Source organism: Phascolarctos cinereus, unplaced genomic scaffold (assembly GCF_003287225.1).
Source record: "Phascolarctos cinereus isolate Bilbo 61053 unplaced genomic scaffold, phaCin_HiC Scaffold_726;HRSCAF=1367, whole genome shotgun sequence".
Taxonomy (NCBI): domain Eukaryota; kingdom Metazoa; phylum Chordata; class Mammalia; order Diprotodontia; family Phascolarctidae; genus Phascolarctos; species Phascolarctos cinereus.
The window spans coordinates 414,933,222-414,945,997 of record NW_027556098.1 but is presented as its reverse complement, the minus strand read 5'-3'; the positions used below and the strand labels follow the sequence as shown (position 1 = coordinate 414,945,997).

Below are 12,776 nucleotides of genomic sequence, written 5' to 3'. Positions count from 1 at the left end.
TACTAAATCCTGTTGTAATACTAAACATCTCTGAGTTACTATAATAAGATGCAAATATGAAAGATCTTACTGTTTAAATTTTACTCTTCTGAATTTGTGGTCACTAAGAGTTATATATTCATGTATAAGATTAGGGCCTTAAAGTATTTCATTCTTTCTGGATGATTTGAGGGATAATATATCCTTAAAGGGATATAAGACAAATAGGACAAAAATGTGATATGACAAAGATGTAAAAGTTTTACATTTTAATGAAATAGTAAATTTCAATCTGATAAAAATAACAAAATTAGATTGTTTTCTTTAAGATATGTGTGTGTGTGTGTTGTGTGTGTGTGTGTATGTGATTGACTTTCACATGTTTCTTTTAAGAATGATGACAAAAGGACAAGTATAGGGCATTAAGGTTTGGACTGGTTTTCACCACATGAACTAGTTATTGGAAAACCAAATTTAAAGGGAACACTTTTCTACTAAATGCCTTGCAAATAAGGTCTATTCCAGCATTTCCAAGGAAAAATGTTTCCTACTATCAGATGGCTACATGGGACAGCTAAAACCAGAGATGAAATAAGTTGATTAGATGTAGTTTAATCTGTAACCTGACTTAGCTTACCTACAAAGATGATTTAATTAAATTTGGTTTTGTGGGGTATGTATGAGATAATGACTCCATTTAACTGAGGTTTTTCAACTTTCATGACATTGAAAGAAGCCTGGGATTGGGAATTTGTCTTTTTTTTAAACTTTTTTGTGAACCTCATGGTCATATGTGTTCTATCAATGTGTGTATTGTGTAGTGTATTTGTTTAAGCCCCCTGACTTACAGCCCCTGATGTTTACTTAGTTCAATCCCTCTGGCTATGAGTTGCCACTAATCTGGTCCATATCAGTTTTTAAAGAAATTTTATCGGGGGCAGCTAGGTGGCGCAATGGATAGAACACTGGCTTTGGAGTCAGGACTTGAGTTCAGATATGACCTCAGTCACATAACACTCACTAGCTGTGTGACTCTGGGCAAGTCACTTAAGCCCAATTGCCTCACCAGAATAAAAAAGAAAAGAAAGAGAGAGAGAGAGAGAGAGAGAGAGAGAGAGAGAGAGAGAGAGAAAGAAAGAAAGAAAGAAAGAAAGAAAGAAAGAAAGAAAGAAAGAAAGAGAAAGAAAGAAAGAAAGAAAGAAAGAAAAAAGAAAAAAGAAAAATTCTATCAAGCTCTTGATAAAATCAGCAGAGAAGGAGATGCCTTCACTGATCCAAGTTATTTTATTTTATTTTATTTTTTTAAATATGGAACACATTTCAAATTTGCGTGTCATCCTTACGCAGGGGCCATGCTAATCTTCTCTGTATTGTTCCAATTTTTAGTATATGTGCTGCCGAGGCAAGCATTACCCAGGTTATTTTAAACTTTAACTTAGCTATGTGACAGATGAACTCTCAGAGGTGAAGCCTCCTCAAAAGGTCAATAATTTTTGATTAACATTTTCAAAATCCTCCCCCACTCAGACCCTGTTTTTAAGCACTTAACAGAAAGAATAAGCCCTGCCCCAACCCCAACCTGAGCCATTTGCCCTTGGCTTCCCGCCTCTTTCTTTGTCTTTGAATTTCGGGCCTGGAATGTAAGCCCCACCTCCCAGTTAGAATGTGAGCCCACCCCCAGTTAAGGGGGTAAGGGATAGTGGTGGGTGGAGATTTGTTTTTATAAGGCACCCCTGTTACTCGGTCTCTCTCTCTCTTTCCACATGTATCGAAGGAGCAGACAGCCATCTCGCGAGATTGCAATAAAGGTAACCTTTGCTTTCCACCTTGAGAAGTCTCTGAGTTTAATTTGGGTTAGGGTCGCTGTCCCACACAGCTATCATTTCCATACATGTCCTTTTGCTAGTATATGAAGGTTGGGTTTTAAGCCCCAATGAGGGGAATTGTGGGAAAACTATATGGCGTTATTTGAACCTAGTCCTGTGTGGCTGAGGAACCAGATCTAATGCTTAGAAGCCAGATTTGCTTGATGCTTACCTTGGGACTTGGATGGCACTGACCAGAAACCCAGTCAGATCCAAAAGTTGGTGCAAGGATATAGGGAATGTTTTCCTGATATGCGTCTCAAGGGGAAGCTAGTTGGTATAATAGATAGAGTACTGAGCCTGGAGTCAGGAAGACCTAAGCTCAAATCTGGCCTCAGACACTTACTAATTGTATGACCCTGGCCAAATGACTTAACACTATTTGCCTCTGTTTCCTCATCTGTGAAATGAGAAGGAAATGGCAAAGCACTCCAGTATTTTTGCCAAAAAAAAAAAACCCAAATGAGGTCATGAAGAATATGCCATGACTGAATAAATACATCTCCAACAAACCACATGTCTTATCTGGAAATTGCCTCCATGCTGGCTGACCAGCTGTTGTTTCCTTGTTCCTTTGTTTGCATCTTTTTCTTTCTAAATTATTTCCATTTTAGGTTCTGACAATATACACAGAACAAGCCATTCCCCAATAGACAGCTGGTCAGAAGAAATAAGCAAATAAGCAAGCATAAGGGAAGAAATCCAAGCTACTGACAATCATATAAAAAAGGCTCCAGATCACTAATAATAAGAGGAATGCAATTAAAACAACTCTGAGATTCTAGATCACACCTATCAGATTGGAAAAAAGGACCAAAAAAGAAGACGATTGTCAAGCAATTGTTGGAGGGTCTTATTTACGGGAAGACAAATACCCCAATGCAATGTTGATGGAGCTGTGACTTGGTCCGGCTATTCAAGAAAACAATTTTAATCTATACCTGAAAAAATCATTAAACTATGTGGGTTCTTTGTTCCAGTGTGTCACAATTAGGTCTATACCCTAGAGAGATCAAAGAAAAAAGAAAGTGGTTGACATACACAAAAAAATATACATAACAGCACTTTTGTTGTAGAAAGAATTAGAAAGTATTGGGCTACCCATCAATTGGGGAATGACTGAACAAATTGCGGTATATGAGTGTAGTGGAATATTATTGTAAACTGACAAAAGTGACAAAAGGAATGAATTCAGAGAATCTTGGGAGGATTTATGTACTGATGCAGAATGAAATGATCAGAACTAGGAGAATGATTTATATTCTACTATAACATTGTGAAGAAAAATTACTTTGAAAGACAATGATCCATACAATGACCACCAATGATTCGGGGGGGGGAGGGGCGGGGATAATGGGAAGTATGTTATCCACCTTTTAACAAAGAGGGAAAGGACTCAAAGTGCAGAAAGAGATCTATGTCTATGTCTTTGGCATGACCAGTATGTGGAGTGATTTGGCTTGACTAAGAACTCTGATGATCACAATGACCAACCTTGATTCCAAAGATTGTAAATGAAAACTGCTACCCACCTCCAGGCAGACAACTGATGAATTCAAAAATGAGATATATATTTTTGAACTTGGACAACATGTGAATTTGATTTGCTGGAGTGTGTATGTCTGTTGTACAAAGGTTTTGGTTTTTCTCCCTTTTAAATTGGAGAGAGTGAGAGGGAAGAAAAATAAATGCCTGCTGATTGAAAAATAAAATAAAATGAAAAAAATGAAAGATCAAAGAGAGCAAAAAAGAAAAAGGTTTGTTTTCTTGTTTACTAGGTTGGGGAAAATGAGGATCAAAGAAGAGACAGAATTACAGCTTTGATAATGGGCAGTAGAGAAAAGCAGAAGACAGTCAGATTCCATTTTCTTCTGTTTTCTCTGCTGAGGAGAATGATGGTTCCAATGAAACAGCACAACTGCTGGCAGATGTTGCTCCCAAGGTAACTATCCTTGATGAGTTCAAATAAGAAAGCCCAGATGAGTCACCTCCCAGGATATTGACAGAATTGGCAGAGGAGGTTAATAAGCCACTGTCAGTAATTTTTCAAAGGTCATGGAGAACTGGAGAGGGAACTCAGGACTTGGGAAGGACAGATATTGTCCTTATTTTCAAGAAATTAAACAGAATAGATTCTGCAGAAGATAGGCCAGAGAGTTTGACTTCTATCCCAGACACAATTTTAGAGATATCATTTTTAAAAATCACTTAGTGAGCAACCAGCAAAGGAAACAGCAATCACAAAGAGCCATACGACTTTATTAAAAAAAAAAAAAAACCCAGGTCATATGAAGCTAACCTAATCCTTTTTTAGACAGGGTTACTAGACTGGTAGATAAAATTTGTCTAGATTTTAGCAAAATATTTAACAAAGCATCTAATGCTATTGCTGGGGATAAGATGTGTGGGCTCTATGATAAAACAATAAGGCGGCTTCAGAATTAGTTGGATGGCCTCATCTAAAGACAAGTTATTGGTTTGATGTTGACTTTTCTTGTTTATGTTTTTTAAAATTATTTTTGTGCAGTTTGTTTTTGATATCAACTTCATTTCCCAGTATGGTTCTCTCTCATGTCCTCCACACTGAGTTATAAAAAAGAAAGAAAAGAGGAAGTTCGGTAAATGTAACATCATGAGTCCTATAGCATATACAATGTTTAAGACCCATAGCCCTCCACTTCTGAACAAAAAAAAAAAGAGGGGGACATATTTTTTCAATATCTTCTTTAGGACCAAACTTGAGGGTTATAATTACGTGGCATTCTGACCTGGTTGTGATTCTTTCCATTTACATTGTGTTAGGCACTGTGTGTATCACTTTCTTAGTTGTTTACCTCACTCTGCATCAGTTCATAAACATCTTCCTATGCTTCTCAGAATTTTTCATATCCATTCCTAATTATGGTGTAATAATTCCCCATCACTGATGTCTAACAATGTGTTTACTGTTCCCCAATGAGGGGAATTTTTGTTGTTTCCAATTTTTTGTTACCACATAGAATGCTACTGCAAAATTTTGGGGGGCATATGACACCTTTCTCTTAATCAATGACCTCCTTAAGGGATGCACCTAGCAGGAGAATCTCTGGCACAAAGGTGTGGCCATTTTGTTTTCAGCACAATTCTGAATTGTGTTCCAGAATAATAGTCACCAACTGCAAGATATTAGGTACCTATCCTGCCACATTCACTCTTCCTATCCTTTGCCATATTGGCCAATTTGATAAGTATGACATGAAATCTCAAAACACTTTGATTTTCATTTTGACTATTATTGATGAGTCAGGGCAACATGTGACATCAACTTGCAAGGAGGAATGTGCCACTCATGTTTGTGAAGCCCTGTGCCCTGTTGCATTTTTATCAATGACTTAGACAAAGGCATAGATAGTGTGCCTTCAGTACAATGTCAAAGAATTCAAAGATGAGAGATATAAGTGACATGTGGATGGATGATTTTCATATCTGCTCAAAAAAAGCAACTTCCCAGGTACAAGATGCTGAAGGCATCATCAAGCAGTAATATGTTGAGAAAGTGTTGGAAAGCTCGATGAATGGGAAGTTCAATGTGAGTTAATAGTACAATATCTTAGCCCAAAACTGGTCAGATCTGTTCAAATCTCATCTAATATATAGGGTTAAGGTCTGGGATCCCCATTTAGGAAAAACATGGTGGAAGCCAAAGAGTATCCAGATGAAGGTGACCAGGATGGCCCTGACATCTTGCCACTTGAGAACTAGTCAAAAGGAAAAGGAGTGTTCAGCCTGAAGAAGAGAAGACGTAGGGAGAACATGAGTAGATATTCCAAAAGGCAAAAGATACACACTTACAACCTAATAATAATAACTTACCTAGTAAACCTATCTTCACCTATCTAAAGGATTTCCATTTTGGCAGAGGGATGAATTTTTTTTTCCTCTGTTTAATTTCACATGTCAGAACTAGAAACAATTATTGAAATTTGAGAAAGGCAGATGGAAGCATGATTTGAGGAAAGCTTTTGGATAGGAGCTGTCAAAAAATGGAAAGATTTGCTTGATGTTGGTGGTGCTGGCAGTGGTAGTAGTAGCAGCAGCAGCAGCAGCAACAGTAGGGGTGGTGATGGTAATGATGGTGGTAGTAGTAGGTATAGTTGTAATAGAAGTTGAGGTACCAAGAACTAAATTTATATAATGCTTTGAAGTTTGTGAAACATATTACATACATTGTGTCCTTTGAGAAAATGCTGAAAGCATTCATAACTTAACGTGATGTTCCAGATATGATCTGAACAGGACTGAGTACATACAGCAGAAATGACATTCACATCTCTGTGCCTTTCTTAATGCAGCAAAAGAATGAGTTTGATTTTCTGGCTGTCATAGAACAATTTTAATTTATATTGAGCTTGTAGTCCATTGGAATCTCCAGTTCTTTTTTCAAATGAACTGCCACCTTGCCATGACTAACTTGTAAGGGAATTTAATTTTGAAGCCCAAAATAAGGACGTTATTTTTCCTTATTAAATTTCATCCTATAAGATGTAGCCCAGTGTTCTAGCCTCTCCCATCATTTCTCCCCATCTCCTTTAATCTAGTCATCACTCCTACTTTCCCCCACACTCCTCTATCTCCATTCTTTCAACTTCTCCTCGTTTCTGCCCTCCCATTTCTCCTCATCTTTTACATATTTATTTCAGTTCCTAATCTAATCCTGATTTTTCCCACTTCTCCACCCCCTCATCAGCTGCCTTCCCAAGTTTGATGCCTTTACCCTGAGGCTCACTCCCTTGTGAGGTAAGACTCTATCCTGCTTTATTATTTCACGAAGGGCCCAGCACAAGCTCACTTCATTCCTGGTTCCACTTCTTACTCTTCATACTTCTCCACCTCTGATCCAGCAGCAGCCTCATTCTTTCCTTCAAATACATTTTATCATTCCTCTCCCCCTCTTTAGAATGTAAGTTCTAACTCAAATGGGCCGGCCATATTGTTTGAATGCCAAATACACACTTGCCTAGAAGACTATTTTACAAAGAACTCACACAAAAGAAGTGTTCACATGGTGGTCAGAAAAAGCAATACAAGGACACTTTCAAGGTCTCTCTGAAGAACTTTGGAACTTATTGTGGGACATAGGAGACACCGGTGCAAGACCTCCCAGGATGATGTGCCCATATAAAAGAAGACGCTGTTCCAGCTCTTTTTGTGGTGGCCAAGAATTGGAAATTGAGGGGTTGCCCATCAATTTGGAAATGGCTGAACAAGTTGTAGTACATGAATGAAAAGGAATACTATTGTTCCATAAGAAATGATGAGCAGGTGGACTTCAGAAAAAACCTAGAAAGAATTACATGAACTGATGCTCAGTGAAGTGAGCAGAAGCAGGAGAACACTGAACACAGTAACAGCAACATTGTGTGATGACTAACTTTGATAGACTTAGCTCTTCTCAGCAAAGCAAGAATCTAAGACAACTCCAAAAGACTCATGATGGAATATGCTATCTGCATCCAGAAAAAGAGTGTGAATGCAGATTGAAGCATACTATTTGCTCTCTCTCTCTCTCTGTCTTTTTTGTTTCTTCTTTCTTGTGGTTTCTCTCATTGGTTCTAATTCTTCTTTACAACATGACTAATGTGAAAATATGTTTAATAGGAATGTATATGTAAAGCCTATACCAGATTGCATGCAGTCTTAGGGAGGGGGGAAAGGGGAAGGTAGGGGAGTCTAGAACTCCAAATCTTATGGAAGTGAATGTTGAAAATTAAATTTTTTTTTTAAAAGAAGGTGCTGTTCTCTACGAGCAAAGCAGAATTGAAGTAGCTCAAAAGAAGTTCAAGATGCACAAATTTAGAGAATCCACCCTAAATGTTCATGTGGACTATTTGTGCCCAAGCTGTGGTAGAGCAATCTGAGCTCAAGTGTGTATTGGTCTGATCAGCCACAGGTGGACATGTCTAATTCAGTCTATCTGCTCCCTCTTTTAATCCTTCCATTTCTTTTTTCATATCATTTCCCACCTACCAATTTTACCATCTCTTCCCACCTTTTCCCTCCACATTTTCCTACTTCCCAAAATCAGAAGAGATATTCTGTAAGTCTGTTATATATTTGGAAATGACTGTGTTGTTAAAAAAAAATAGCTTTTAAAAATCAATGTTTTTTTCTATATCCCCATCTCTTCCCATCTTCCTCCACCTCGTTCACCTTATTCTATTTCTTTCTATTTCTCCCTGTATCTCCTGTATCACTCCCATTTTCCTCCATTTTTTCTCAATCCCATCTCCCCTATATTACTCTGTCTTCTCTATTTTTACCCTCTATCTCTCCCAATTCATCTCCAACTCTTGGAGGGAAATGTCAGTTTTTACTTAAAGCGAAGAAATAATCTACCTCTGTAACTTCTACCCTTGCTCCTAGTTCTGTACTCTAGAGCTAAGAAAGATAAGCCAAATACGTTCTATATGATCCTATCAAATCCTTGACGACTGTTCCCAAGGCACCCCTGAGTCTTTCCTACTCCAAGCGAAACATTCCCAGTTCCTTCAAAGAATGCACATATAACCCTTCAGCATTCTAATCACCCTTTTCTGGTAATTCTATAGCATTTAACCAATGTCTTAAATTGTAGAATCCATTTCTGAATCTAATACTCTGGATGTGATCTGACCAGGGCATTATAATGTAAGTAGGGATATAGTAAGACAGCCCCTAAAAGCCTTGAAGAGTTAGTGCCCTTAGTTCCAAGATAGTCAAAGAAATGGCACATGAAACCGTTGAGCTACTGCAAGTGATTTTTGAAATATTCTGAAGAATGGAGATGATCCTTCAGAATTAGAAAAAATATGTCAAGAAAGATGCTATCTGCATCTGGAGAAAGAACTGATAAATAGAAGTATCTATAGAATGGTTTTACATATATATATATATATATATATATATATACCCCACTAAAGTGTCTCCTTGGTTCCTCTCTGTTGCCCTGTATTTCATACCTTATCAACAGTATAATCACATGATCAATAAGTTATATTCACATTCTTTCTGAACAAATGTCTGGTTGTTGGGGGGGGGAGGGGAAGAGTGATAGTTGGTTATGTATATTATAAACCACCTTAAAATCCTGACAGACCATCTTGAACATTCTGAAGGAATGTATATTATCTCTTCCTGGAATATCAAGGCTGTTTTCCAATTTAATTAGTGTCTGCTCAAGTCACTATTCTTCTGTCTGGCAGAATTTCAAATGAATTGTTTGGCAACACTGGTTAGTCACCCAGCAGAGTTTTTTGTGTTTTTGCTTTGTTTTGTTTTTTTAATGAGAGTATAGCCAGTGTGTCAGTGGTAGAAAATCAAGAAAATCATGTCTGAAGAGATTCTTTCCCTACAAAGATGTGTTTATATATAAACATTGTTTAAAATGAAGCAATCTGTAGAATCTAAATACGTTTATCTTTTAATGCAGGGCCAGTTAGTGGCTCAGTGGATAGCATGCCAGGCCTGGAGTCAGGAAGACCCAACTTCAAATCTGGCCTCAGACACTTACTAGTCATGTGACCCTGGGCAAGTCACTTAACCCTGTCTGCCTCAGTTCCTCATTTGTAAAATGAGCTGGAGAAGGAAATAGCAAACCACACCAGTACCTTTGCCAAGGAAAACCCTGAATGAGGTCATGAAAAGTCAGACACAACTGAACAACAAAAATCCTTTAATGCAATGCTTGTCATTGGCCAATACAAAGGTTGATATTTTTATACCTTAACTAGGTATTCATTTTTGTTGACCATAGGTGGCTAAAAATTTTTATATGGATTTCCATCTCTCTGCAAGAGGACTTATAAGATTCTCCTATCACATTCTACCACACATTTGTGAGCATTTTCACTTTATTCTTGTTTTAAATCAAAATGCAGAAATAAACTCAATGCAAAACTAAATTTTAGATTGTGTTTGGTCTTGAGTCAAATATTTCAAACCTTTTGTTCAAATAAAAAAAGTACAATATCAAAATTAAGTTTACATATGATTATTATATCAAGCATCATGCAAATTGTATCTTATTTCTTTTTAAATGTGATATTTATACTCAACAAATTTTGTAAAATAAAAAAGTTAATATAAAGTCATGCAGATAATAGTAGGCACATGTGGTCTTGTGGGATGACTTCTTTTGATTCTTACAGAAAGTCCCTCATAAAATATTTGCAATTATTTTATAATTAGAGTTTTATAATGTTATATTTGGAGTTTTCATAATTATATGCAACCCAGGCTTCTCTGGGCATGTTTTGAGCGTGCCTACCTAGCATGGAGCTCATTACATCCCCTACTACATGGGTGAGGAAAGCCTCCATTGATTGCCTGCATCTTTAAAACACAGAGAAGCTCAGTCATCTTCTCACTTTTCCACCATCTTTTCAGCTCTGTTCTTTTCCACAGTTCCTATCTATGGCACCCAGCATGGATGTCTTGAACAGAACTGGTAACAGGTGAGGGATTCTTCTTTTCCTGCTCCCTGTCTTTTATCTGGTCTCTGAGGAATTGGCTTGGGGGTGTTTATTCCTGTTGTGCATTGTTTGTCCTTTGTTTCAGGTACCAGAGGTAATCTTCATGTACAAGGGAGTCTGAGCCATGGCAACCTTGGGACCAAAATAGCAAGTGAGATGGGGCATTAACCAGCCCAGCACAGGATGTCCTAAGAAGGCAGGGTGCCTGGGACTCAAGCATGAGGCAAGTATTGGATGTGGAATTGGGACTCTACAGGAACCAAGCTAAACTATGAACTTAATCCCCTTCCCCTCCCTAGAGATTGAGGTGGTACAAGAGAGGAGAAGGATTATTCCTCCTACTTATTAGGGGGAGTAGGATTATATATTTTTAAATTATTTTTGAAGCATATATTCCTTTGTAAAGTTCCTGTATCACATAGAGGTAGGATATTTTTTATATTTTTAAGAATAATTATACAATACAAATTTTAATTTGGAGCTTTAGGGGCAAAAGTTGTCAATGCAGTTATTTTAAGCACATAATGAATAAATCTCTTTTACATACTGTGAACAGTATCTTAAATTACCCTGGAGGTTCACAGAATATTTCTGTTGTTATTGAAAGGAGTTCAGGAAACAAATAATGTTGGGAGCCCTTAGTGCAGTGGATGAATCCCAGGACAGAAAATTTAAAAAAAAATTGGGTTCAAATTATTGTCAGACACTTAATAACTGTGTGACTCTAGGCAAGTCATTAAACCTGTGGACCTGTTTCTTCAAGTCAAATCAAGGGTTGGATTGATGGTTTCTAAGATCCCTTTCAGCTCTAACTCAGTGAGTGTAGGCTAGAACTGCAGATTTGCAGTTGTAAAGTGCATAAGTGATCATCTAGTCCTATGCCCCCACTGGGATGAGGAATTTGAGGGTCCTTCAATGTCAGGTAACTTACTGAAGGTCTCATTGCTAATACTCAGCAGAGCCTGGATCCAAATCCAGGGATGGTGACAAAATTTAGAACTCATTCCAACCATGCGGCATTGTCTCCCTCATGAGGTCATGCTAGACCAAACCCATTTCCCTTCTGGTGAAATGAGTCAACAAGTAGAGCGGGTAATGCTTCCTCACACTCAAGCGCTGGTAATGTTCTGAACAAGTTGGAGAGATGCGGGCAGCGTGGAGGCAGTTAAGTGGAGTCAGACCTGGTTGAGTTACCAGACTCACAGAGGAGCTGCTAATGGTTTGATGTCAGTGCAGAAGGCACTTTCTAATGGATCGTCCCAAGAATCTCTGGGGAGAGCGGAGTTTACTTTTTTTTATCAATTCAACAAGCATTCATTTATCATCTACTATGAACAATGCTTTGGGCAAGGCTCTAGGGATACAATGATGACAAGCATTTCCTGCCCTAAAGAGCTTACTCACAGTCTACTGGCACATACCATTCCATAAAAAAGATGAGTAGATATAAGATAAAATATGTCATTTATATGGTACTTTAAGGTTTGCAAAATGCTTTACAAATATTGCCTCAGTTGCCCTTCACAGCAACCCAGATAATACTATTATTATCCTCATTTTACAGATGAGAATATTGTAGTAGATAGGAGGTGAAATGACTTGTCCAGGGTCACACAGCTAGTAAGTGTCTGAGGCAGCTAGGTTGTGAAGTGAATAGAGCCCTGGGACTGTAGACTGGAAGACCTGAGTTCAAAATAAGCCTCAGATACTTTACTAGCCCTATGACCTGGGCAAGTCATTTAACCTTTGTTGCCTCAATTTCCTCAACTGAAACACGAGAATAATAATAACACCTACCTCAAAGGGTCATTGTGAGCATCAAATAAGACAATATTGGCAAAGCACTTAGCACAAGTAGATGCTAATTATTGCTATTTGAATTCAGGTCTACCTGACTCCCTGCCCAGCACTTCCAGCGGACCATCTAGCTCACCTGAATGATGACCATATAAGATAATTTGAGGAAGAGAAAGTCTATAACCAAGGTGATGGGAAAGATTTACAATGATATATTTATGTACACACACACACATACATATGTACATATATACAGCACACATACATATACATATATAATACACACACATATATGCATACATACACACACTATATATATAATTATACACACACACACACACATATATATATATATAATTTCCCACCCAATTACATTAAAACAATTTTTCAACATTCTTTAAATTTTTGAATTTCAAATTCTATTCCCCCCTTTTTTTCTACCCCTCTTCCTTGAGATGATAAGCAATCAGATATAGGTTATATATGTACAATCACGTAAAACATTTCCATATTAGTCACTTTGTACAAGAAGACTCAAATAAAAGAAAAAAGAATGAAAGAAAGTGAAAAATAGCATGCTTTGGTCTGTATTCTAACAATATCAGTTCTTTCTCTGGAGGCAGATAGAATGCTTCTTTGTTAGTCC

General features: G+C 37.6%; 1 non-coding gene across 1 annotated transcript; it reads right to left on the bottom strand.

Moving 5' to 3' along the window:
* Nucleotides 1-1,281: 1,281 nt before the first annotated feature.
* LOC144454589 (U6 spliceosomal RNA) lies at nt 1,282-1,389 on the bottom strand. The gene has a single exon (XR_013483110.1). It is a non-coding gene; the product is annotated as a U6 spliceosomal RNA (small nuclear RNA).
* Nucleotides 1,390-12,776: the final 11,387 nt, after the last annotated feature.